A 25,455-nucleotide genomic window follows, 5' to 3' on the forward strand; every position below is an offset into this window, starting at 1 on the left:
TTGATATACACCCAAATGTTAGGCTCTTCACTCACTCACAGAGGACTGTAGACCTGGGCAGATCTCCCCACTTTCTCCACCAAACCAGCCTCTTCCTTATTACCAGCGACTATAATCCACATCTTTGGCCTACCTAGGAGCTACTGATAATGCTGTTTTTTGGAATAAGACAATTAGGTATGCAGACATGTGGACGCATGGTCTATGTATCCAGGCAGTCACTCCCTTGGATATGCTCAGACAGATGGAGTAAACACACTCTTTTTCTGTATCTCTGTTCCAAAATAATAATAATAAAAAATTTATATGCCATTTGACCCAAATGTCCATAGAAGGAATACTCAGATTGAGATTCTGAAACTGGAGCTTCTTTATAAAACAAAGATCCATGGGGTGATAACTCCAAGAAAACCCCCAGTGTGTAGAAGCACCACATTTATCTAAACCAAGTATGAACAAGCCATAGGCTTGTTTGGCCCATAGACCAAACATGCACCATTGCCTACTTTTGTAAATAAAGTCTATGTTCTTTTTCTAAGACCACTCATTTGAGAGAGAGAGAGAGATAAAGCAAGCAGAGGAAGGGGCAAAGGGAGAGTAAGAGAATCCCAAGTAGACTCCCCACTGAGTTGGAAGCCTGACATGAGCCTCAATTCCATAATCCCAAGATCATGATCCATGCTGAAATCAAGTCAGTTGCTCAATATACTGAGCCATGCAGGTGCCCCTGAAGCTTTTTTTAAATTTGAGAGTGAGAGAGACCATAGAGGGAGAATGAGAGGAAGAAGCAGATTTCCCACTGAGTGGAGAGCCAGATTGGGGCTTGATCCCAGGACTCTAAGATCTTGACCTGAGCCAAACGCAGACATTTAACTGACTGAGCCACCCAGGCATCCTGTGTGCCCCTGAAGTCTTAATAGACTATAACCACACCTATTTGATTATCTACTGTCTGTGGGTGCTCTCACTGAACAGTTGTGACACCCAATGGCTGGCAAATTCTAAAATATTTACCAGCTGGCCCCTTACGAGAAAGACTCCATAGACAAGGAGGATGGTGAGGCAAATGGAGGAGGAAGGCTAAGGGCTCCCTTGAATTCACACAGCCTAGCTTCCTCAGAAACTTCCCCATTGGCTCTCATTTTTCTATTATACACTTGTTCCATTTCTTTCCTTATTTATTGGTAAAGTAATTTTCAACTTTAATATTTATGGAGCCTATGCCATGGCTCCGGGGAAGCTGTACTTAACACTTACCAAGGTCAAAATGACTGGGCAAAACCTCCAAGCATGGGCTCTATTTCTGCACCAAGCACACAGTATACATCTGCTTCATTAAAGAAAATAACCAAGAAGGAGCATTCTAAACCCAAAAGATAAGAAGAAGTAAAAAAAACTTCCCCAGTTCCCACTAGATTTGAGTCATACACCCCTGCATATACTAGAAACCTGAGATCAGGCCTGCAACTTCCTGAAATGTCTTCTGTTTAACAATTTGTAACTTTCTATGTAAAAAATGTATGTAACACTGCACTAAATATCCCTTTGCCAGCACACTGTTCTTTATAAAGACTGTGTATCCCAGGCAGCTGTCCTAATTGGGCTCAAATTAAACTTCCTTCCTTTTAAAAAGAAAATCTAGGGTTTGCTGGGAAAATAGCAGAGGAGAAGGACTCTAAGCTCACCTTGTCCCATGGATCAACTAGATAACAGCCACATCAGTGTAAACAACCCTGAAAACCACCTGAAGACTGGCAGAACAAACTCCCCAACTAAATGTAGAGAAGAGGCCACACTGAAGATGTAGGAAAGATGAACAGTCAGGAGTTAAGTGACTGCAGGTCTATCTGTGGGAGAGAGGGACATGGCAGGCACAGGGAGGGTAGAGAAACAAACTATCACACTGGGAAGCCCACAAGGAACACAAATCCTCATAACATTTGGTTTTGAAAGCCAGAGGGGCTGAATTTCTTAAGTTCTTACAACCAGCAGGACTTAAAAGTCTGTAGGCTCAACTCTGAGAGAGCCAGGAGGGCCAGAGAAAACTAAGCCCTTAAAGATTCAGCACAACAAACAACTAACTGAGGTACAGCACACAAACAGCTGTTTGAAAAATGCCTAGGGCATACAGGAGGAGGGGTGTTTACTAATCTCAGAGCCTGGGAAATTCCTGGGGTCACTGCAAACTCCTTCAGGAACAAAGGAGCAGACAGGCACCATTTCACTCCCCCAGCACCCAACATTAACACCCCACAAACACAGGGCTACCTGTATGAACCAGCACAGTCCTGTATGCCTGCCTAACTTGATAACAGTACACCCAGGTCTTCACCCTCCTGCCCCACCCTGTGTGTTGGCATATCTGCCCCTTACAAGCAGGCCTTCCTCAGTCAGGTTGCTGCAAGTCCCCTCCCCAAAATGACTGTCAATCTTGACAACACCTTATCTACCCACCCATCTAGTGCTTTGCTAGGTGTTGGTCCCAGGGGTGGCTGTTCCCCTCTCATGAAGATAACTCTGATGACCTGCCATTGTGCACTTTGTAGATTTTCCCCCTTCTAATGTATTCTTGACCAAAGCCCATCCAAACCAGGGCCATAAGACTGCGAGTGTGCAAACTTCCCCAACAATGGCCAGCACTACTCCAAGGTGACTTCTGCCCTGGGGAGAGGGAAGGATAACCACAACACCCATCAGACTGAGGACCCAGTAGTGGGCTGGAGGCAGACAGGTGGTCTGATGGCAGGCTCCACCCACCAGTGGAAATTTCTCAGTGTATATAACACAGGGAAAGCACCCTACAGTTTGGTGCCACTGCATTTCTGGCAAATACCTAGTATGACTCAACTCAAGACCAAGGTGTCCCCAGACTAGCCCACTAACACAACAGGTATCAAAGATTGCCCGCAATAGGCAAAGAGACCCAATGCAGATGACTGGACTGAAAAAAAAGTGACTCAGCCACAATAGCAGTGCCCATAAGAGACATCCCTGAAGTGCCAGGTTCTGATGAACAGAGATATTGCATTTCAGAGCACTATAGAACCTTTTCTTCATAAGGCCACTACTTTCAAATATAGGAGATGTATCTGACTTTCCTAACACACAGAAACAGACACAGAGAGTTAGACTAAATGAGGAGACAGAGCTGTATGTCCCAAATGAAAGAACAGAATGGAATCACAGCAAGAGATCTAAGCAAAACAGAGATAAATGATATTCCTGATAGAGAACTTAAAGTATCATAAAGATCATAAAGATACTAACTTGAGAAAAGCATAGAAGACATCAGTAAGACCTTTAACAAAGAGATAAAAAAGAACAAACTGGATGAAGAATGCAATAAATGAAATTAAAAATATGCTAGATGAAATAAATAGTAGATGGGAGGAAGCAGAAGAACCAATCACTCACCTGGAGGACAGAGTAATAGAAAGTAATCAAACTGAGCAGGTGAGAAAAAAAAATATGCAAAATAAGAATAGAATTGGGGAACTCAATGACTCCATCAAATGCAATAACATTTGCCTTATAGGATCCCTGAAACAGAAGAGGCAGAAAAGGGGGCAGGGAATTTATTCAAAGAAATAATACCTAAAAACTTCCCGAATCTGGGAAGAAAACAGAAATCCAGATCCAGGAGGCACAGAAGTCCCCTAACAAAATAAACTCAGGGAATTCTACACCAAGACACATTGTAATAAAAACGGCACTAAGTAGTACTAAAGAAAGAAAGAAAGCAGCACGATAAAAGAAAACAATTACATCCAAGGGATCCCATAAGGCTATCAGCAGATCTTTCAGTAGAAACTTTGATGGCCAGAGGGGATGGTTTGATATATGTGAAGGGCTGAAAGGAAAAATCTACAACCCAGAATACTCTATCTAGCAGGATATCGTGCAGAATAGGAGAAATAAGGAATTTCCCAGGCAAAAATAAAAGGATTTCATGACCATGAAATAAGCCCTACAATATGTTAAAGGGGACTCTTTGAATGGAAAGGAAAGATCATAAATAAGAGTAAAAATCAGTGGGAAACACAAAAGCAATAAAAATAAGAATATCTGTAAAAATCAGTCAAGGACTCATAAAATAAAAGGATACAAAGTATGATACCATAAACCTAAGGTATGGGTGGAGAGGACAGAGGAGTAGAGAATGGGTTCAAACTTAAGCAACCATCAACTTAATGTAGAGTCTATGTGCAGAAGATGTTATACACAAACCTAATGGTAACCAAAAATGAAAACCAAGTAAAAGATATACAAAAAATAAGGAGAAAGGAATCTAAGTATCTCAGTAAAGAAAGCCAGTGTATCATGAGAGAAGAGAGCAAAAATATAGGAACAGAAAAGACCTACAAAAACAACCATAAGATAAGTAACAAAATACCTATCAAAAATTACTTTGAATGGGGAGTTAGAGAGGAGAAGGGAGTTGGGGGAAATTGGAAGGGGAGGTAAACCATGAGAGACTATGGACACTGAAAAACAATCTGAGGGTTTTGAAGGGGCAGGGGATGGGAGGTTGGGGTACCAGGTGGTGGGTATTATAGAGGGCACGGATTGCATGGAGCGCTGGGTGTGGTGAAAAAACAATGAATACTGTTATGCTAAAAATAAAAAATAAATTTAAAAAAAGAAAAAAAATTACTTTGAATGTAAATGGACTAAACTTTCCAATCAAAAGACAGAATATATAAAAAAACCAAGACTCATCTACAGGCTGCCAGCAAGGCTCTTTTCAGATCTAAAGGCACATAACAGATCAAAAGTGAGGGCATGGGGAAACACTTATCATGAAAATGGATATGAAAAGCAAGCGGAGAAAGCAATACCTATATCGGACAAAACAGACTTTAAAACAGAGACTGTAACAAGAGAGAAAGAAGGACAATCCAACAAGAAGATATAACAATTGTAATTATTTATGCACCCAACATGAGAGCACCAAATACATAGAGCGTTTAATAAAAAACATCAAAAACTAATTAATAATAGTAGGACACTTCAACATCCCACTTACAGCAATGGACAGATCATCCAAATGGAAAATCAACAAGAAAATATTTCCTTTAAATAACAACGTGGACCAGATGGATTTAACAGATATATTCAGAATATTCCATCCTAAAACACCAGAATACATTTTCTTTTCAAATGCACACAGAACATTCTCCAGAATAGATCACATAATAGGCCACAAAAGAAATCTCAACAAATTAAAAAAAAAAATCAAAGTCAGACCATGCACCACCTTTTCTGACCACAACACTATGAAATTAGAAGTCAAACACATACACACACACACACACACACACACACACACACAAGACCCAGAGAGAGTACAAATCCATGGAGATTAAATAACATGCCACTAATCCAAGAAATCAAAGAGGAAATTAAAAAAATACATGGAAACAAATGAAAATGAAAACACAACAGACCAAAACCTTTGGGATATGGCAAAAGTGGTTTTAAGAGGGAAATTCATAGCAATACATGCCTACCTCAAGAAGCAAGAAAAATCTCAAATAAAAAACCTAACCTTACCCCTAAAGGAGATAGAAAAAGAACAACAAACAAATCCTCAAACCAGCAGAAGAAAAGATATAACAAAGAGCAGAGCAGAAATAAACAAAATAGAGACTTAAAAAACCAGTAGAATAGATCAATGAAACTGAGAGCTGATTCTTTGAAAGGATCAACAAAATTGATAAATCTCTCTAGAGTCTTCCAAAGTGGGGAGGAAGGGACTCAAGTGAACAGAATCTGAAATAAGAGGACAAACAACCAAGACCACAGAAATACAAAGAATTATGCCAGAATATTATGAAACATTATATGCTAAAAACTTGGACAATCTTGAAGAAATGGTTAAATTACTAGAAATATATAACCTCCCAAAACTGAAACAGGAAGAAATAGAAAATTTAAACAGACAGATTACCAGCAATGAGATGTTGAATCAGTAATCAAAAAACTCCCAACAAACAAAAGTCCACGACCAGATGGCTTCACAGGTGAATTCTTCCAAATATGTAAAGAATAGTTAATAACAATTCCTCCCAAACTATTACAAAGAATATAAGAGGAAGGCAAACTTCCAAATTCATTTTATGAGGCCATTATTACCTGGATACCAAATCTAGATAAAGACAACACACAAAAAGAGAGTTACATGACAATATCTGTGATGCACACAGATGCAAAAATCCTCAACATAATACTAGCAAACTGGTAAATAAAATTATTCACCATGATCAAATGGGATTTATTCCTGGGTTTATGATGATACATCACAACAACAAAAGAAAGGGTAAGAATCACAGGATCATTTCAATAGAAGCAGTAAAAGCATCTGACAAAATACAGCATCCATTCATGATAAAAACCCTCGACAAAGTAGGTTTAGAGGAAACACACTTCAACATAATAAAGGTCTTGTATGAAAAACCCACAGCTAACATCATCCTCAGTGGTGAAAAACCGAGGGCTTTCCCTAAGCTCAGGAACAAGACAAGGAGGTCCACACTTGCCACTTCTATTTAACACAGTACTGAAAGTCTCAGCCACAGTAATTGGGCAAGAGGAAGGAATAAAAGCCACCCAAATTTGTAAGGAAGAAGTAAAACTTCCACTTTTTACTGATGACTGATACTATATATAGAAAACCTGACCGACTCCCCGCCAAAACTACTAGAACTGATAAATGAATTCAGTAATGTTTAGGATACAAAATCAATCTACATAATTCTGTTACATTTCTATACACTTATAATGAAGCCACAAAAAAATAAGTTAAGAAAACAATCCCATTTACAATTGCACTAAAAAGAATACAATACCTAGGAATAAATTTAACCAAGGTGGTAAAAGACCTGTACTCTGAAAACTACAAAGCACTGGTGAAAGAAATTGCAGATAATATAAACAAATGGATAGACATTTCATGATCATGGATCGGAATAAGAAATATTGTTAAAATGTCCATTCTACCCAAAGCAATCAACGCATTTAATGCAATAGCATTTTTGCAGAACTAGAACAAACAATCCCAAAATTTGTATGGAACTGCAGACGACCCTAAAAATCCAAACCAATCTTGAAAAAGAAAAACAAAGCTGGAGACCTCACAATCCTGGACTTCAAATTATATTACAAAGCTGGAATAATCAAAGCAGTATGGCACTGGCACAAAAACAGACATTTATATCAGTAGAACAGAATAGAGAGCCCAGAAATAAATGCAGTATTATATGGTCAATCAATCTTCAACAGAAGAGGTAAGAATACGGAATGGGAGAAAGTCTCTTCAACAAATGGTGCTGGGAAAACTGGACAGCAACATACAAAATAAAGAAACTGGACCACTTTCTTACACCTTACACAAAAATGGATTAAGGACCTAAATGTGAGACCTTAAGCCATAAAAATCCTAGAAGAGAGCACAGGCAGTAATTTTTCTGACAATGGCTATAAAAGGATCTTTCTAGAAGTCTCTCCTAATGCAAGAAAAATAAAGCAAAAAGACTGTTAAAATAAAAAGCTTCTGCACAGCAAATAACCAACAGAACTAACAGGAAACCTACTGCAAGGGACAAAATACTTGCAAATGACATATCTAATAAAGGGTTGGCATAAAAAATATATAAAGAACAGATATAACTCAACACCCCCCAAAATAAATGATCCAATTAAAAAATGGGCAGAAGACATGAATAGACATTTCTCCATAAGAAATAGAGATGGCCAACAGACACATGAAAAGATACTCATCATCACTCATCATCAGGGAAATGCAAATAAAAACTCCAAGGAAATATTACCTCCCATCTGTCAGAATGGCTAAAATAAAAAAACACAAGTGTTTCTTAATGTTGATGAAGATATGGAGAAACAGCAACTCTTGTTCACTGTTAGTGGGAATGCAGACTGGTGCAGCTTACTGTGTAAGACAGTATGAATGTTCCTTGAAAAGTTAAAAATAGAATTATGGATCCAGCAATTACACTACAAGGTATTTACCCAAAGAAAATAAAAACACTAATTTGATAAGATATATGCAGCCCTATGTTTACTGCAGCATTATTTACATAGTCAATAATGGAAGCGGACCAAATGTCCATCAATAGATGAATGGATAAAGAATATGGTGGACTATTTTATATATGTATATTTATTTTATATATAGATGGAATATATATATATATATGATGGAATATAAGTCATGAAAAGAATGAAATCTTGGTATTTGTAACAATATGTATGCATCTAGAGAGTATAATATTAAGTGAAATAAGCCAGAGAATGACAGATATCATATGATTTCATTAATATACGGAATTTAAGAAACAAAACAAATGAACAAAGAAAAAAAAAAGAGACAAACCAAAAAACAGACCATTAATTATATAGAACAAACTAATGGTTAGCAGAGGGGCAGTGGGTGGGGATTAAGTGAAATGGGTGAAGGGAATTAAGAGTACCCTTATCTTGGTGAGCACTAAGTAATACATAGAATTGTTGACTAACTATATTGTACACCTGACACTAACACAACGCTGTATGTTTACTACACTGGAATTAACATAAAAAATATAAGTAAAAATAAAAATATATTAGTCAAGAAAAAAAATGCTAAAAGGTTTGTTCATTTTGCATCAACACCATATATTAGAGAACATGTTTAAAAATGTTAAAAGTTGGGGCACCTGCTAGGTGGCTCAGTCAGTTAAGTTAACGACTATTGATTCCAGCTCAGGTTGTCATCTGGGGTTGTGGAACTGAGGCCCGCTTCAGGCTCTGTGCTAAGCTGGGAGTCTGAGGTTCTCTCTCCTTCTCCCTCAGCCCTTTCCCCAGCTCACACACACACTCTCTCAAGAAATGAATAAATAAAATCTTTAAAAAAAGTTGGAGCAACTGGGTTGCTTAGTTAGTTAAGCTTCTCTTTTTTTCCTTTTTAAAAAAGATTTTATTTATTCATTTAAGGCACATACAGAGAGAGAGACAGAGTGAGCATGAGCAGGGGGACAGGCAGAGGGAGAGGGAGAAGCAGATTCCCAACTGCACAGAGAGCCCAAGGTGGGGTTTGATCCTAGGACCTGGAGATCATGACCTAAAATGAAGGCAGATGTGTAACCATCTAAGCCAGCCAGGTACCCTTCCTTTTTTTTTTTTTTTCCTTTTAAAGATTTTATTTATTTATTTGAGAAAGAGAGAGAGCAAGCCAGAGAGTATGAATGGGGGAAGGGACAGAGGGAACAGAAGAAGACTCCCCGCTGAGCAGAGGTCTGACTCAGGGCTTAATCCCAGAACCCCTGGGATCATGACCAGAGCTGAAGGTGGATGCTAAATCGAGTGAGCCACCCAGGTGCCCCAGAGCCCAACTCGTGATTTTGGCTCAAGTTATGATCTCAGGGCCATGAGAGTAGGTCCTGGCTCAGGCTTTGTGTTCAGTGTTGAGTCCGCTTGAGATTCTCTTTCTCCCTCTCCCTCTACCCCTTCCCTTACTTGTACGTGTACACTCTCTAAAAATTACATAAAACAAAATCTTTTAAAAAAATGTTGAAAGCTCTCTACATCCAGGAATTCCTACTCAGAAAAATAGCTGAAATATTCTTGTTTTATACTGCTTTGCTTATATTTGTGCCAAGAATTTTCCATTTTTCTTGTGTGTCAAGGAAACTTCAGCGAAATGAGAAAGACCCAGGAAGAAGGGAAGCCAGGAAAGCCCTCCAAGGTGGGGAAGATGAAAGAAAGCTGATGGAGTGTGTTTACTAAAGTCTGTTGAGTAACTGTGGGGTTTCTCTAACCTCACCTTATACTGAATGTCCATATTCATGTTTTAGTCTTGTAATTCAGCGTGACTGAACTATTTTTACTTTCAATTTCAGGTTTTTGTTTTCTTTTTTTAATTTGTCTGCCTGTTTTTAAAAATAGGCTCCATGCCCAGAGTGGAGCCCAACACAATATCTGAACTCATAACCCTGATATCCATACCTGAGCTGAGATCAGAGTTGGCTGCTCAACGATGGAACCACCCAAGTGCCCCCACAATTTGTTTTAATGCAAGATTTAGATGGTAGAAATTTCTAACTTCCTCAGTTTTTTAAGGCTTTTATGAAGGAGGGACAGAGTGGCAGAAGCAAGTGAGCAGCAGTGAGTGGCTGAGAACTGTTCGTGGACCCATGGTGCTGTAGGGAAGGTACATACATCTTTTCCCAGCAACGTTGTCTTGAATTCAAGACTTGTTTTCTTTCTTTCCTTTATTTTTTTTTTAAATATTTCTTTCCAGTGTTCCAGAATTCATTGTTTATGCACCACACCCAGTGCTCCATGCAATACGTGCCCTCCATAATACCCACCACCAGGCTCATCCAACCTCCCTCTCCCCCCTAAAACCCTCAGTTTGTTTCTCAGCATCCACAGTCTCTCATGGTTTGTCTCCCCCTCCGATTTCCCCCAACTCACTTCTCTCCATCTCCCCATGTCCTCTGTGTTATTCCTTATGCTCCACAAATAAGCAAAACCATATGATATTGAGTCTCTCTGCTTGACTTATTTCACTCAGCATAATCTCTTCCAGTCCCATCCATGTTGATACAAAAGTTGGGTATTCATCCTTTCTGATGAAGGCATAATACTCCACTGTATATATGGACCACATCTTCTTTATCCTTTCATCCATTGAAGGGCATCTTGGTTCTTTCCACAGTTTGCTAACTGTGGCCATTGCTGCTATGAACATTGGAGTATAGATAGCCCTTCTTTTCACTGCATCAGTGTCTTTGGGGGTAAATACCCAGTAGTCCAATTGCAGGGTAATAAGAAAGCTCTATTTTTAATTTCTTAAGGAATCTCCACACAGTTTTCCAAAGTGGCTGCACCAACTTGTATTCCCACCAACAGTGTAAGAGGGTTTTCCTTTCTTTGCATCCTCTCCAACACTTCTTGTTTACTGTCTTCTTAATTTTGGCCATTCTACCTAGTGTAAGGTGGTATCTCAATGTGGTTTTGATTTGAATCTCCCTGATGGCTAGTGATGATGAACCTTTTTTTTTTTTTGCTCAAAAATAGTTTATTAATGAATATATAAGGTGACATATGACATTAGTGTAAATGGTACCTTATATACATTAATGATAATATAACCATTAGCCTTTAACAAGTCCATGAGAGCTATAATGGTCTATGTTATAGAATTTAGTTCCTAAGTATTTACAGCTTCTTGAAGACATAAAACTAGATCAAGGTCTTCAAAGATGAGTGTCAATATCGCACTAAGAAATTCATTAAAAAATAAACTAATTTCTTCCTTAAACTATAGAATGAAATATTTTAAAACCTCAAGATGGGGGGCGCCTGGGTAGCTCAGTGGGTTAAGCCTCTGCCTTTGGCTCAGGTCATGATCCCAGGGTGCTGGGATAGAGCTTTCTGCTCAGCGGGGAGCCTGCTTCCTCCTCTCTCTCTGCCTGCCTCTCTGCCTATTTGTGATCTCTCTCTCTGTCCAATAAATAAATAAAATCTTAAAAAAAAAAAGAAAAGAAACCTCAAGATGGACTTGTTCAATGCAATTCAATTGGCTAGAGATAACTGATTTGATATTTTTATTACAATCAAAATTGAACAAATTATTGAAATGACCAAGGATTCATACTCTTTCATTAAGACTGTCTTAAAACTTAAAACTGGGTAGTAGATTTTCACTTCTGAGGAAAAGTTAAGAGAACACTTGCTTTTTACTCCAAGTCTTTTGAATCTTTTGAAATAATTATTTTTAAGTCTTGTTTATGAATTACTGTGAAAAATAATTTTTGAAATGTCCTCAGGCTTCCCTCTAACTCAAGATTCATTATGTATATATTTGGCTTTACATATAAATATATGTGTGCATATGTATGTATCATATTATTTAGAGATTCTGTAACAGCTGGTTTGTGGATAGACCTTTAAGAACTGTGGTTCTATAACATAGCTGGAGTTCTGGGACCTGAGAGAAACTTAAGTACTTGCTGTACTATGGTTTACAATGGGGTTTGCCTGATTAGGAGATGATGAACATTTTTGTCTGTTAACCATTTGTATGTCTTCTTTGAAGAAGTGTCTGTACATGTCTTCTGCCCATTTTTTGATGTGGTTATCTGTTTTGTGTGAGTTGAGATTGAAGAGTTCTTTATAGATCTTGGATATCAGCTCTTTGTCTGTAGTGTCATTTGCGAATATCTTCTCCCATTCTGTGGGTGCCTCTTTGTTTTGTTGACTGTTTCCTTTGCTGTGCAGAAGCTTTTGATCTTGACGAAGTCTCAAAAGTTCATTTTCACTTTTGTTTCCTTTACCTTTGGAGATATGTCTTGAAAGAGTTGCTGTGGATGATGTCAAAGAGATTACTCCCTATATTCTCCTCTAGGATTCTGATGGATTCCTGCCTCACGTCGAGGTCTTTTATAAGACTTGATTTTTTGATTTCCTCTTTTTTCTTTCCTTCCCTTTTTTTCTTTTCTTTTTTTTCTCTTTTCCCTTCCTTCCTTCCTTCCTCCCTCCCTTCCTTCCTCTTTCTTTCTTCCTTCCTTCCTTCCTTCCTTCCTTTCTTTCTTTCTCTTTCTCTTCCTTCCTTCAATTTTATTTATCTATTTGAAAGAGAGAGAGCACAAGTAGGGGGAGAGGCAGAGGGACAAGCAGACTTCCCACTGAATGCAGAGCTGGATGGAAGGTTTGATCCCAGGACCTCCGAGATTGTGACCTGAGCTGAAGTCAGAAACTTAACCAGCTGAGCCACCCAAGCACCCCTCAAGACTTGATCTCTGATTCAAAGTGACATTTGGGGAATGAGAAGGTTGCCTTTTGTCTGGCCCATGAAGGTCTTGGCTGGCTTTACTTTTAGGGAAGCTCAGCTTTGTCATTTAATACAGCAGCAGCTGCAAAGGGACAGCCAAGCACACCATGTCTCCCTGGATGCACTGCTTCGGCAACAATGTCAGCTCAGGACAATAGCAAGTAGAGTGGAAGGAGTCCCCGTGGGAGCCTTCCTAATTTACTCTTACCAGGCTCTGTAGCAGGCATTAGAATTCATAGAACAAGACAGTGTCCATCAAGGAGCTTACAGGCAATGATAATCTAAAGAGACAGATTCTTTCTAATCTTTCTACTAGTCAAACTTAAGAAAGCTTCAGCTTGAGAGTTCTGTAAATCTCCATGTAGAAATAAATTTAGTTCCCACAACACTGATCTTTATTAGTTAAAAATAACTATGTTGTCAAACCTGTCTTTCTCTGTCTCCTCGCCCCTCCTCTGGTGTTTTCTGGTTTGTTTTTCATAGGAATATCAGAGTCACCTGTACCATTTGTTAATTGGATAATTCTTGGGCAGTTAAAATTTTGAAAGCCAGTCTTGAACAGTATTGCATCGGTACACTTTGTTAATTTGAAGTTAAAGTCTCTGTGGCACATTCACAACTAGGAAACCAAGGACCTGTTTTCTTAAAGTTGTTCAGCTGTTCCTGCCACATCTCCCTCAGCTTCCTCTAATCTTCTCTGTAAGGAGGGGACCATGCACTTTCAAGCATTACAACATAGCTGTTTGAGGCTTCTCTTTTACCTGCACGTTCATTGCTCCCCACACTGAAGAATCAGACAGAAGGAGGTGGGACAGGAGCATGTGTCGGAACTTGTTTACTGCTCTGATCTGACAAAGAATTTATTTGTAGACCTTGTTTCTTAGAAATCTATAGTTTGTGGAGTGGGTTGAAATGCAGAGCCCAATGGACCAAATTGCTCCATGCAATTGTTGGTAGATAAATCTCCATTTATTCAACAAACATACACTGAAATCCTATTTTGTGCTGCATGCTATGCTAAGACAAAAGTTTATTGTATCTAATTTAATTATCAAAATATCCTCCAGGCTGGACCTATAATTTTATCCACACTACCCCTATAATTATCTTTAAAATCTTAGGTTTAGCTAGGTAAGTCTCCTTGTTTAAGGGGCCATAAGCAGTTAATGATAGAGCTGGTGTTTGATGCCTTTTGAATATGTGACATATAAATATAAAACTGGATATTGAGACATTTGAATATAATAGCATGTTTACATATTCTGATTATGAAAAATACATATTTTTAATGGAGAAAAGGAGGTAGAACTGAAAAAGAACAAAAGCCTTTATTGGGGTCTCAGAATTGTAATTTGGGGAGCATAGATTCTAAAGTGACCAGAAAAGTGTCCTGCTCACGTGGGAAAAGTACTGGGATTTTATGAGAAAGAAGGAAGGGGAAATTAAATGATTTAGATAAAGAAGAGAAAAGAAAAAGTACTAATCTGGCACTGCCTGGTTGAGCTGTTTCTGATTACCATCTTACTGGTGCTATCAAATGAGGCTGTCCTTAGTATGCATTACCTTTACTGTCCTCATATGATCCAAATGTCAGTTGCTCTGCTAAAATTTTATGAAGAAATTTTCAATTTATTGAAAATTGTTGGCACTCTGGCCCAGTTAAGGAGTTCACTATTTGGAAAAGAAAATGGAGCTTCAAAATGGAGTCTCTTATATCCAAAAACTATATAACTCCTCAATATTATAGAAAACCATCTGAATATAAAGTAATAAAAAATATGTCAGGAGACCAAAACTGTACTTTTAAGACAATACTTTTTAAAATTCAATTTAGTTAACACATATTGTATTATTAGTTTCAGGAATAGAATGTAGTGATTCATCAGTTGCTTATAACACTCATTACATCAAATATCCTCCTTAATGCCCATTATCCAGTTTCCCCTTCCTCTCACAACCCTGTCTGTTTTCTAGAATTCAGCATTTCTTATGGCTTGCCTCCTTCTCTATTTTCATCTAATTTTATTTTCCCTTCCCTTCCCCATCGTCATATTTCTTTCTTAAATTCCACATATAAGTGAGATCACGTTGTATTTCTTTCTCTCACTAACTCATTTTGTTTAGCATAATACCTTCTCATGCCACATCATTGCAAATGGCAAAATTTCATTCTTTATGAGGGTTAATAATATTCCATTGTATGTATGCACCACATCTTCTTTATCTGTTCATCTGTTAATGCACATCCAGGCTTTTTTAGCTATTGTGGACATTGCTGCTATAAACATTGGGGTGCAGGTGCCCCTTCAGATCACTACATTTGTATTCTTTGGATAAATACCTAATAGTGCAATTTCTAGGCTGTAGGGTAGGTCTATTTTTAACTTTTTGAGGAACCTCCAGATGATTTTCCAGAGTGGCTGCACCAGTTTGCATTCCCACTAACACTGTAAGAGGGTTCCCCTTTCTCTGCATCCTTGCCAACAACTGTCATTTCCTGACTTACTAATTTTAGCCATTCTGAGCAGTGTGAGGCGGTATCTCATTGTGGTTTTGATTTGTATTTCCCTGATAGCTAGTGATGTGGAGCATTTTTTCATGTGTCTGTTGGCCATCTGTATGACTTCTTTGGAGAAATGCCTGTTAATGTTCTTGGGTCCGTTATCAAAGGAACAAGACTGAGACAAAGTTACACAAAGCCTTATTATATGCCAAGCATTAGAAGTTAGACTGACCGGCCAGGGAAATTAGGCTGAGACAAAGTGAAAGTTATCTAAAGCTTTATTCTATGCCAAGCATTAGAAGTCAGACTGACCGGCCAGGGCTGCCTCCGAAGAAAGCAATGCCCCTTGGTCTTACAGGCTAGTTTTTATAGGGCACAATTGCAGACATCTGCATATGTGGCTTTGGCTGATTGGATGTCTCCTACCTGTGTGTTTTAGTAACGGTTACCTGGAACCGATACTAGTAACTGTTGAGGCATTTATTAAACAACAAAATGGTCTTGTTTTAGGTATGTGTTTTAGTAATAGTTACCTGGAACTGATATAAACAAAATGGCCTTGTCTTAGGTGTGTGTTTTAGTTATTGATATCAGTACCTGGAACTGATATCAATAACTGTTGAGGCATTTATTAAACAACAAAATGTCTACCTAGGCAACATGGAGTCACTATGGCTAAGTAAGCCCAGGCAGGCCTTAAGGGTTTAACATGTTTTAACGTGGAATCAACCCCAACAAATGCCTTCTGCCCACTTTCTGGATTAGTTTTTTTTGGGGGGGGGGGTTGTTGAGTTTGATAAGTTCTTCATAGATTTTGGATACTAACCCTTTATCTGATAAGACATCTGTAAATAACTTTTCCCATTCCATGAGTTGGCTTTTGGTTTTGTCGACTGTTTCCTTCACTGTGCAAAATCTTTTTATCCCGGTGAAGTCCAAACAGTTAATTTTTGCTTTTTTTTCCTCTTGCCTTTGTAGATGAATCTAGTAAGAAGGTGCTGAGGCCAAGGTCACAGAGGTTGTTCCCTGTGTTCTCTAGGATTCTGATGGATTCCTGTCTCACATTTAGGTCGTTCATCCATTTTGAGTTTATTTTTGTGTGTGGTGTAAGAAAGTGGTCCAGTTTCATTCTTCCGCTTGTGGCTGTCCAATTTTCCCAACAACATTTGTTGAAGATACTGCCTTCTTCCCACTGGATATTCTTTCTTGCTTTGTCAAAGATTAGTTGACCATAGCACTGGGTTCTCTATTCTGTTGCATTGATCTCTGTGTCTGTTTTTGTGCCAGTATCATACTGTCTTTATGATTACAGCTTCGTAATACAGCTTGAAGTCCAGAACTGTGATCCCTCCAGCTTTGCTTTTCTTTTTCAACATTGTTTTGGCTATCTAGGGTCTTTTCTGGTTCCATACAAATTTTAGGATTGTTTATTCCAGCTCTGTGAAAAAATTGTTGATGGTATTTTGATAGGAATTTCCCTGAATGTGTAGATTGCTTTGGGTAGCATAGATATTAACAATATTTGTTCTTCCGTCTGTGAGTGTGAAATGTTTTTCCATCTTTTTGTGTCTTCCTCCATTTCTTTCATAAGTGTTCTGTAGTTTCTAGAGTACAGACCCTTTACTCTTTGGTTAGGTTTATTTCTAGGTATCTTATGTTTTTTGATGCTAATAGAAATGGAATCAATTCCTTCATTCCTCTTTCTTCTGATTCATTTTTAGTGTATAGAAATGCAACTGACTTCTGTGCATTGATTTCATATCCTGCAACTTTGCTGAATTGCTGTATGAGTTTTAACAATTTTCTGCTGGGGTCTTTTGGGTTTTCTATAGAGAGATCATGTCATCTGTGAAAACTGAAAGTTTGACTTATTCTTTGTCAGTTTAGATACCTTTTATTTCTTTTTGTTGTCTGATTGCTGGGTCTAGGACTTCCCACATCATGTTAGGCACAATGGTAAAAGTGGACATCACTGCTACATTCCTCACCTTAGGGGAAAAACAGTTTTTCCCCACTGAGCATGATATTAGCTGTGGGTTGTTTATATATGGCTTTTATATTGAGGTATGTTCCCTCTATCTAAAAAACAGCACAGGGTTTTTAATCAAGAAATGATGCTCTATTTTGTCAAATGCTTTTGAGAGAATCTGTTAAGAGAATCCTATGGTTCATATTCTTTCTTTTATTAATGTAGTGTATCACATTGTTTGATTTGCAGACATTGAGCCATCCTTACAGACTAGGAATAAACCCCACTTGGTTGTGACAAAAAATCCTTTAAATGTATTGTTGGATACTACTAATGATTATATCTTATTGAGAATCTTATTGAGAATTTCAGTGTCCACATTCATCAGGGATATTGGTTTGTAATTCTCCATTTTGAGGGGGGGGTCTTGTCTAGTTTGGGGATCAAGGTAATGTTAGCCTCATAGAAGGGGTTTGGAACTCTTCCCTCCATTTCTATTTTTTGAAACAGTTTCAGAGGAAAAGGTAATAATTCTTTAAATGTTTGGTAGAATTCCCCTGGGAGGTCGTCTTGTCTTGGACTCTCCTTTGTGGGAGATAATGTATTAGTGATTCAATTTCTTTGCTGGTTATGGGTCTGTTCAGGTTTTATATTTCTTCTTATTTCAGTTTTGGTAGTTTGTATGCTTTTAGAAATGCATACATTTCTTCCTGCTTGCCTAATTTATTGGCTCATAATATTATCTTTTAATTGTTTGTATTTCTTTGGTGTTGGTTGTGATCGCTCCACTTTCACTCATGGTTTTATTTATTTGGATCCTCTCTCTTTTTGGTAAGTTTGGCTAGGGCTTAGCAATCTTATTCATTCTTTCAAAGACCCAGTTCCTAGTTTCATTGATCAGTTCTACTGTTTTTTTGTTTTTGTTTTTGTTTTTTAAAATTTCTATATCATTGATCTGTGCTCTGATCTTTATGTTTCTCTTCTCCTGCTGGGTTTAGGCTTTGTTAGTTATTCTTTTTCCAGATCTTTTAGGTGTAATGTTAGGCAGGGTATTTGAGACTTTTCATGCTTCTTGAGGTCGACCTGTACTACAATATACTTCCCTCTAAAGACTGCATTTGCTGCATCCCAAAGTTTCTGAAACATTGTGTTTTGATTATCCTTTGTTTCCATGTATTTTTTTAATTCTTCAATTTCCCCCATTGACCCATTCTTTCTTTCTTTCTTTCTTTTTTTTTTTTGACCCATTCATTCTTTAGTAAAATGTTCTTTAACCTCCATGTATTTTTAGTCCTTCCAAATTTTTTCTTGTTGTTGACTTCAAGTGTCACAGCATTGTGGTCTAAAAATATGCATGGTATAATCTGAATCTTTTTATACCAGTTAAGACATGATTTGACCCAGTACATGGTCTATGCTGGAGAATATTCCATGTGTACTTGAGAAGAGTGTGTATTCTGCCACCTTAGAATGAAACACTCTGAATATCAGTTAAGTCTATCTAGTCCAGTATCTCAGGCAAAGCCCTTGTTTCCTTGCTGATTTGCTTAGATGATGAATCCATTGCTCTAAGTAGGGTTTTAAAATTTCCTACTATTATTGTATTATTATCAATGATTTCTTAAGTTCTGTTATTAATTGGTTTATATTTATGGGTGCTCCCAATTTGGGGGCATATATATTTATAAACAGATCTTCTTGATGATAGAACATTTTTATTATGATATAGTGTCTTTCTTCATCTCCTATTACAGACTTTCGTTAAATATTTAGCTTGTCTGACATAAGCTTTGCTACTCAAGCATTCTTTAGATGTCCACTGGCATTACAAATGTTTCTCCATGCTCTCACTTTCAATCAAGAGGTGTCTTTGGGTCTAAAATAGTCTCTTGTAAATAGCATATTAATGGGTCTTTTTTTTTTTTTTTTTTTAAATTTCATTTATCTATCTGACAGAGAGATAGAGATCCCAAGTAGGCAGAGAAGCAGGTGGGGGGTGGGTGGGAAGCAGGCTCCCCGCCGAGCAGAGAGCCCTATGTGGGGCTCGATCCCAGGACCCTGAGACCACGACCCGAGCCAAAGGCAGAGGCTCAACCCACTGAGCCACCCAGGCACGCCTAATGGGTCTTTTTTTTTTTTTTAAATTCATCCTTATACCCTCTGTTTTTTGTTTGGAGCATTTAGTCCATTTATATTCAGAGTAACTATTGAAAAGATATGAATTTGGTGCTGCTGTATTACTTGTAAGTCGCTGTTCCTGTAGATTGTCTCTATTCCTTTATGGCCTTTGTTAGTTTTTGGCTCTCTCTCTGTCCAAAGGATCTCCTTTAATATTTCCATTTATTTTGGGCATCTGTTAGGATGTTGTGTCCTGAGGCCCAAGATGAGCCAAAGAGAAGGAACTTTTGGTGTCTGAGCATGCTCACTCATTTTTCTGTAGAAAAGAATGGTAATTCCTTTTTCTGTTTATGCTGTGAAAGGTTTCCTAGGAACACTGCTCTTTCAAGTAGCAGGGGAGCCTGTACACCATCCTGTAGGGTTAGATTTTTTCTCCATGCTGCACAGAATATTTCATGATTTGCATGAATCTTTATCACTCAAACATGGCACCTTTGGTTACCTTCACCCATTTCCCCCCACCATCCCCAAATCTGGCAATCACCCATCTGTTCTCATTATCTATGTGTTCAGTATTTTTTGTTTTCCCATGTGGAATGTCCTTGAGAGCCTCTGGTGTTTGTCTTTCTGTGTCTGAGTTACTTAGCATAATGCTCCCAAAGTCAATGTTTCCATGTCTGGTTATTGTGAATAATGCTGCCATGAACATGGGAGTGCATCTCTCTTTTGGAGGGAGTGTTTTTGTGTTTGCCAAAGAAATACTCAGTAGAGCAATTACCGGGTCATGTGGTAGTTGTATAATTTTTCCTGGAACCTTCACAGCATTCGTCACAGTGGCTGCACCAATTTCCATTCCCACCAACAGTGCACAGGGTTCCCTTGTCTACACACCTGGTATGGTTATTTCCACAGTTGTTAGATGATAGCTGTTACAGTTTGACTTATGTTTCCCTGACAAAAATTAGTTATGTTGAACAGCTTTCTCTGTGTCTGTTGGCTACCTGTATGCCATCTTTGGAAAGTGTGTATTCACATATTCTCCACTATTTTTTTTCAGTTTTTGTTTGGATTTGAAGGAGTGTTTTGTATATTTTGGATATTAGCCTCTTCTCACACATATGATATGCAGATATTTTTTCTCATTGGGGTAGTTGCCTTTTAAGGGTTTGAGGGTTTCTTTTGTCATGCAGAAATTTCAGTTTTATGTTCTTCCACTTGTTTATTTTTGCTTTTAGTGTCTGATGTAAAAGTCCCTTCCCAAAACCAATATCCAGAAACTTATTACCTGTGTTTTCTTCTTGGAGGTTTATGGATTCAGTTCTTATGCCCAACTCATTCATCTTTCATAATTTGCATGTGCAGTGTATGAAAGTGATCCAGTCCCATTCTTTTGCATTTAGTGTCCAGTTTTCCCAGTATTGTTCACAGAAGAGACAGTTCTTTCTCCATTGTATATTTTCTGCTGCTGTGTCATGGATTAAGACCATACATGTGTGGGTTAGTTTCTGAGCTTTCTTTCTTTCTTTCTTTCTTTTTTTCTTTCTTTTTTCTTTCTTTCTTTCTTTCTTTCTTTCTTTCTTTCTTTCTTTCTTTCTTTCTTTCTTTCTTTCTTTCTTTCTTTCTTTCTTCTTTCTTCCTTTCCTTTCTTTTCCTTTTCCTTCTTTTTCTTTTTCCTTCCCTATGGTCTTACAGTGTATTTCTTGAGAATATTTTTCCTGTCACAATATATGTGTTGTGGACTTCATTGGTGATGTCTTCATACTCTTTGTTAACACTTTTCTCTGACATCTGTGTTATTATAAATGAGTGGCTGGATCTATAGCTTTCAACAGGTTGAACATTTGGGCAGACTATTTACATAGTATTATATTCTTCCATCAGACCCTTCTTTTGTGATGTTCTCAGTTGTGATGATGAACATCTATATTTCATTTTCAGTGGTAGGTTTATTAAAGTGAATTTAACTTTTCCTAAAAGTGTGGATTCTAAATCGTCCATATTTTATGATATATATGTATATAAAACAGCATGTTTAAAAATGCATTTATTGGAAGCAAGTGTTGGAACAGGACATCAATATTATAAATTCCCTTTCAGAGTTAATAATTCTATCAGAGCTAAGTTTAAATATACTTTTGATATATGACTGAATATACTTTGCCAAAAGTACTATGATTATCAGTTTCTGAGCTTCCTGTTGTGTTTCATTGTCCTGTGTGTCTGTTTTTATGCCAGTACCGTACTGTTTTTAATGACAATAGTGTTGTAATCTAGCTTGAAATTGGAGTGTGGTGACTCCAAGTTGTTTAGTCACTTTCTTTCTTTCTTTCTTTCTTTCTTTCTTTCTATCAATGACATTATTTATTTTTATGTAGTTTACATTTGTATTCTAAATGTTTTTCTTTCACTTCTTTTTTATTATGATCATATAATGTGTTATTTGTTTCTGGGGTACAGGTTTGAGATCCTTCCATTTTACACAGCACACAGTGTTCATCACAGCACATACCTTCCCCATGCCCATCGCCCAGCCACCCCATTCCCCCACCCCCTTCAGAAACCCTCAGTTTGGTTCCTGAGATTAAGTGTCTCTTTGTTTTGACTCCCTCTCTGGTTTCATCTTGCTTTCTTTTTTTTTTTTTTCTCTTCCCCTATGATCCTCTGTCTTATTTCTTTAATTCCACATAGTGAGATCATATGATAGTTGTCCTTCTCTAATTGACTTATTTCACTCAGCCCAATACCCTCTAGTTCCATCCATGTCATTGCAAATGACAAGATTGCACTTTTTGATGGCTGCATAATATTCAATGGTATATATATCCATTCATCTGCTGGTGGGCATCTGAGCTCTTTGTATACTTTGGCTCTTGTGGGCATTGCTGCTAAAGACATTGGAGGGCAAATGCCCCTTCAGAACACTACATTTGTATATTTGGGGGTTAATACCAATAGTGTAGTTGCAGGGTTTTAGGGTAGCTCTATTTTCAACTTCTTGGGGAACCTCTACACTATTTTCCAGGATGACTTCACCAGCTTGCATTCCCACCAACAAAATAAAGGGTTCCCTTTTTTCCACAACCTCACCAACACCTGTCATTTCTTGACTTGTTCATTTTAGCCATCCTGACTGGTATAAGGTAGTATCTCATTATGGATTCGATTTGTATTTTCCTAATGTCCAGGGATGTTTAACACTTTTTTATGTGTCTGTTGGCCATTTGGATGTCTTGTTTGGAGAAATGTCTGTTTATGTCTTTGGCCTATTTCTTGATTGGATTATTTGTTCTGTGGGTGTTGACTTTGATAAGATTTTCCTAGATTTTGGATACGAGCCCTTTATTTGATGTGTCAGTTGAAAATATCTTCTCTCATTCTGTTTGTTGTCTTTTGGCTTTGTTGACTGTTTCCTTTGCTGTGTAAAAGCTTGCTATCTTCATGAAATCCCGAGTTCATTTTTGTTTTTGTTTCATCACCTTTGGAGATGTGTCTAGCAAGAAGTTGCTGTGGCTGAGGTCAAAGAGGTTGCTGCCCCTATTTTCCTCAAGGATTTGGATGAATTCTTTTCTCACATTGAGGTCTTTCATCCATTTGGAGTCTATTTTGTGTGTGTGGTATAAGGAAATGGTCCATTTTCATTATTCTGTATATGGTTATCCCGTGTTCCCAACACCATTTATTGAAGACACTTTTTCCCCCATTGGATATTCTTTCTTGTTTTGAGGAAGATTAGTTGACCATAGAGTTGCATGTATTTTTAAAATGTATGTTGATCCATGCATTTTTTTAGTAGGATGCTCTCTAGCCTCCATGTGTTTGAGTCCTTTCTTCCTTTCCTCTTGTGATTGAGTTTCATTTTCAAAGCATTGTGGTCTGAAAATATGCAAGGAGTGATCCCAGTCTTTTGGGATGAGAATAAACATGGCAGCCTCCCTATCTCTGGCCCTAGAGCTGAGAGCTCGGACCCCACTCCTCAGTGTGCCATCACAGAAAAGCGGCATGTCTTTCATGTCTCCCTGATCTCTGTCTGTACTCTGTGCTCACCATAACTGAAACCAAACATTTCTGTCTTTGGCACATGACTGTGTCTCCAAACCCAGCAGCCTCCTGCAGTGTGCTCAGACACCACTCTTCCAGGGAAGGAAGGGGGCTCTCCCCAGTTATGCTGCTTCTTGGGCCTCTTCTCAAAGAGCATTGGCTAGATGGTGCTGTGGATCACAGTTTATGGCAACCTCCAGCTTAGAGCCCACTCCTGGGCTCACTCTTTGCAGCTGGCTTCCCTGCTCTGATACCTGGGAGCTCTGCTGCCCTTAAGTGCCCCTGGTCTTCCAGAAACAGAGAATCCCGAGACCACACTGTCGCATGGAGGGTACCAACCCTGCTCAGCGGCCAAAGCGACATCCTTCACCAGAGCAGACTTCCAAAAGTTCTGATTTTGTGCTCTGCTGCAGGGCCCTAGCACTTGGCAGTAGCCAGCTGACAGAGGTTTCCTCCCCCCATGGTTTATCTTTCTGCCTATCAGCTTAGACTCACCCCTACCTTGTGGAAAGGGGTCACTTTTCTATTTGTAGAGTCACTGCTGTTCTTTTCTTGGATCTATGTTTGAATTTGTCAGAATGGTTTGATAGCTACCTAGCTAAATTCCTTGTGCCAGACGAAATGAAGGTCTCCTTCTCCTCTGTCATTTTGTACTTTCTCTCTCTTCTTCTTTCTCCAGATTGCTTTGGGTATTTGGGGTCTTTTGTGATTTCACACAAATGCTAGGACTTTCTTTTATTTCTTTTAATAATGCCATTGGAATTCAGATAGGGATTTCATCCCATCTGTAGATTGCTTTGGGTATGGTGGACGTGTTGACATTATTAACTCTTCCAGTTAATGAGCATGGCATGTGCTTCCTTTTATTCGTGTCATCTTTCAAAACTTTGGTCCATACATTCACCTGCCAACATGCACATTTTTATACTTTCTTTTCCACCATGTGTTCAGTATACCAGGTCTGTCTCATTCTTGGTTACTTTTATTCCTAAATTTTTTTTTGCTTGATGCAATTGTCAATGGCATTGCTTTCTTAATGTCTCTTTGTGAAACTTGGTCATCAGTATATAGAAAGTTGGGGCACTTGGGTGGCTCAGTCAGTTAAGTGTCTGCCTACAGGTCAGGCTATGATCCTGGGGTTCTGGGAATGAGTCCAGCATTGGGCTCCCTGCTCAGCAGGGAGTCTACTTATCACTCACTCTCTGATGCTCTCTCTGTTTATGCTCTCTCTCTCTCTCTGTGTCAAATAAATACATTCTTTAAAAAAAGGAAATGCAACACGTCTCTATATATTGACTTTGTATCCTGCAGCTTTACTGAATTTGTTTATTCTAATTTATTCTAATTTGTTAATAAATTTATTTTTTATGGACTCTTTAGGGATTTCTACACATAATGTCATGTCATTAGCAAATAGTGATCATTTTCTTTTCCTATTTAGTTTTTTGTTTGTTTGTTTTGTTTTGTTTTTGGTCTAAATGTCTGGCTAGGGCTTTCAATATGATGATGAATGAAAGTGGTAAGAGTTGGCATCTTTATCTTGTTCTCGCTGGTAGTGGGAAAGTTTTCAGCATTTTACCCTTGAGTAAAATGTCAGCTGTGTGCTTTTCATATAAGGCATTTGTTTGGTTGATGTATGTTCCCTCAATACCCAGATGGTTTAGAGTCTTTATCATAAATGCACATTGAATCTTATTAAGTTTTCTTTCTACATCTATTGTAACCATCCTAGGATTTTTATCTTTTATTTTGTTAAAGTGCTGTTTGCTATTGGTGGATGTGCAGATGTGGAATCATCCTTGAATCTTGGAAGAAATCCCACTGGATCATGTTGTGTGATTCTCTTGACAGATTGTTGAATTAATGTTGCCAATAATTTGTTGAGGATTTTTGCATCTCTGTTCATGTGGGATATTGGCTTTTCCTTTTCTTGTAGTATCCTTGTCTTGTTTTGGCAGCAGGGTACTGCTGCCTTCATACAATGAGTTTGGA

This window comes from Mustela erminea, chromosome 10 (assembly GCF_009829155.1).
Source record: "Mustela erminea isolate mMusErm1 chromosome 10, mMusErm1.Pri, whole genome shotgun sequence".
Classification (NCBI taxonomy): Eukaryota; Metazoa; Chordata; class Mammalia; order Carnivora; family Mustelidae; genus Mustela; species Mustela erminea.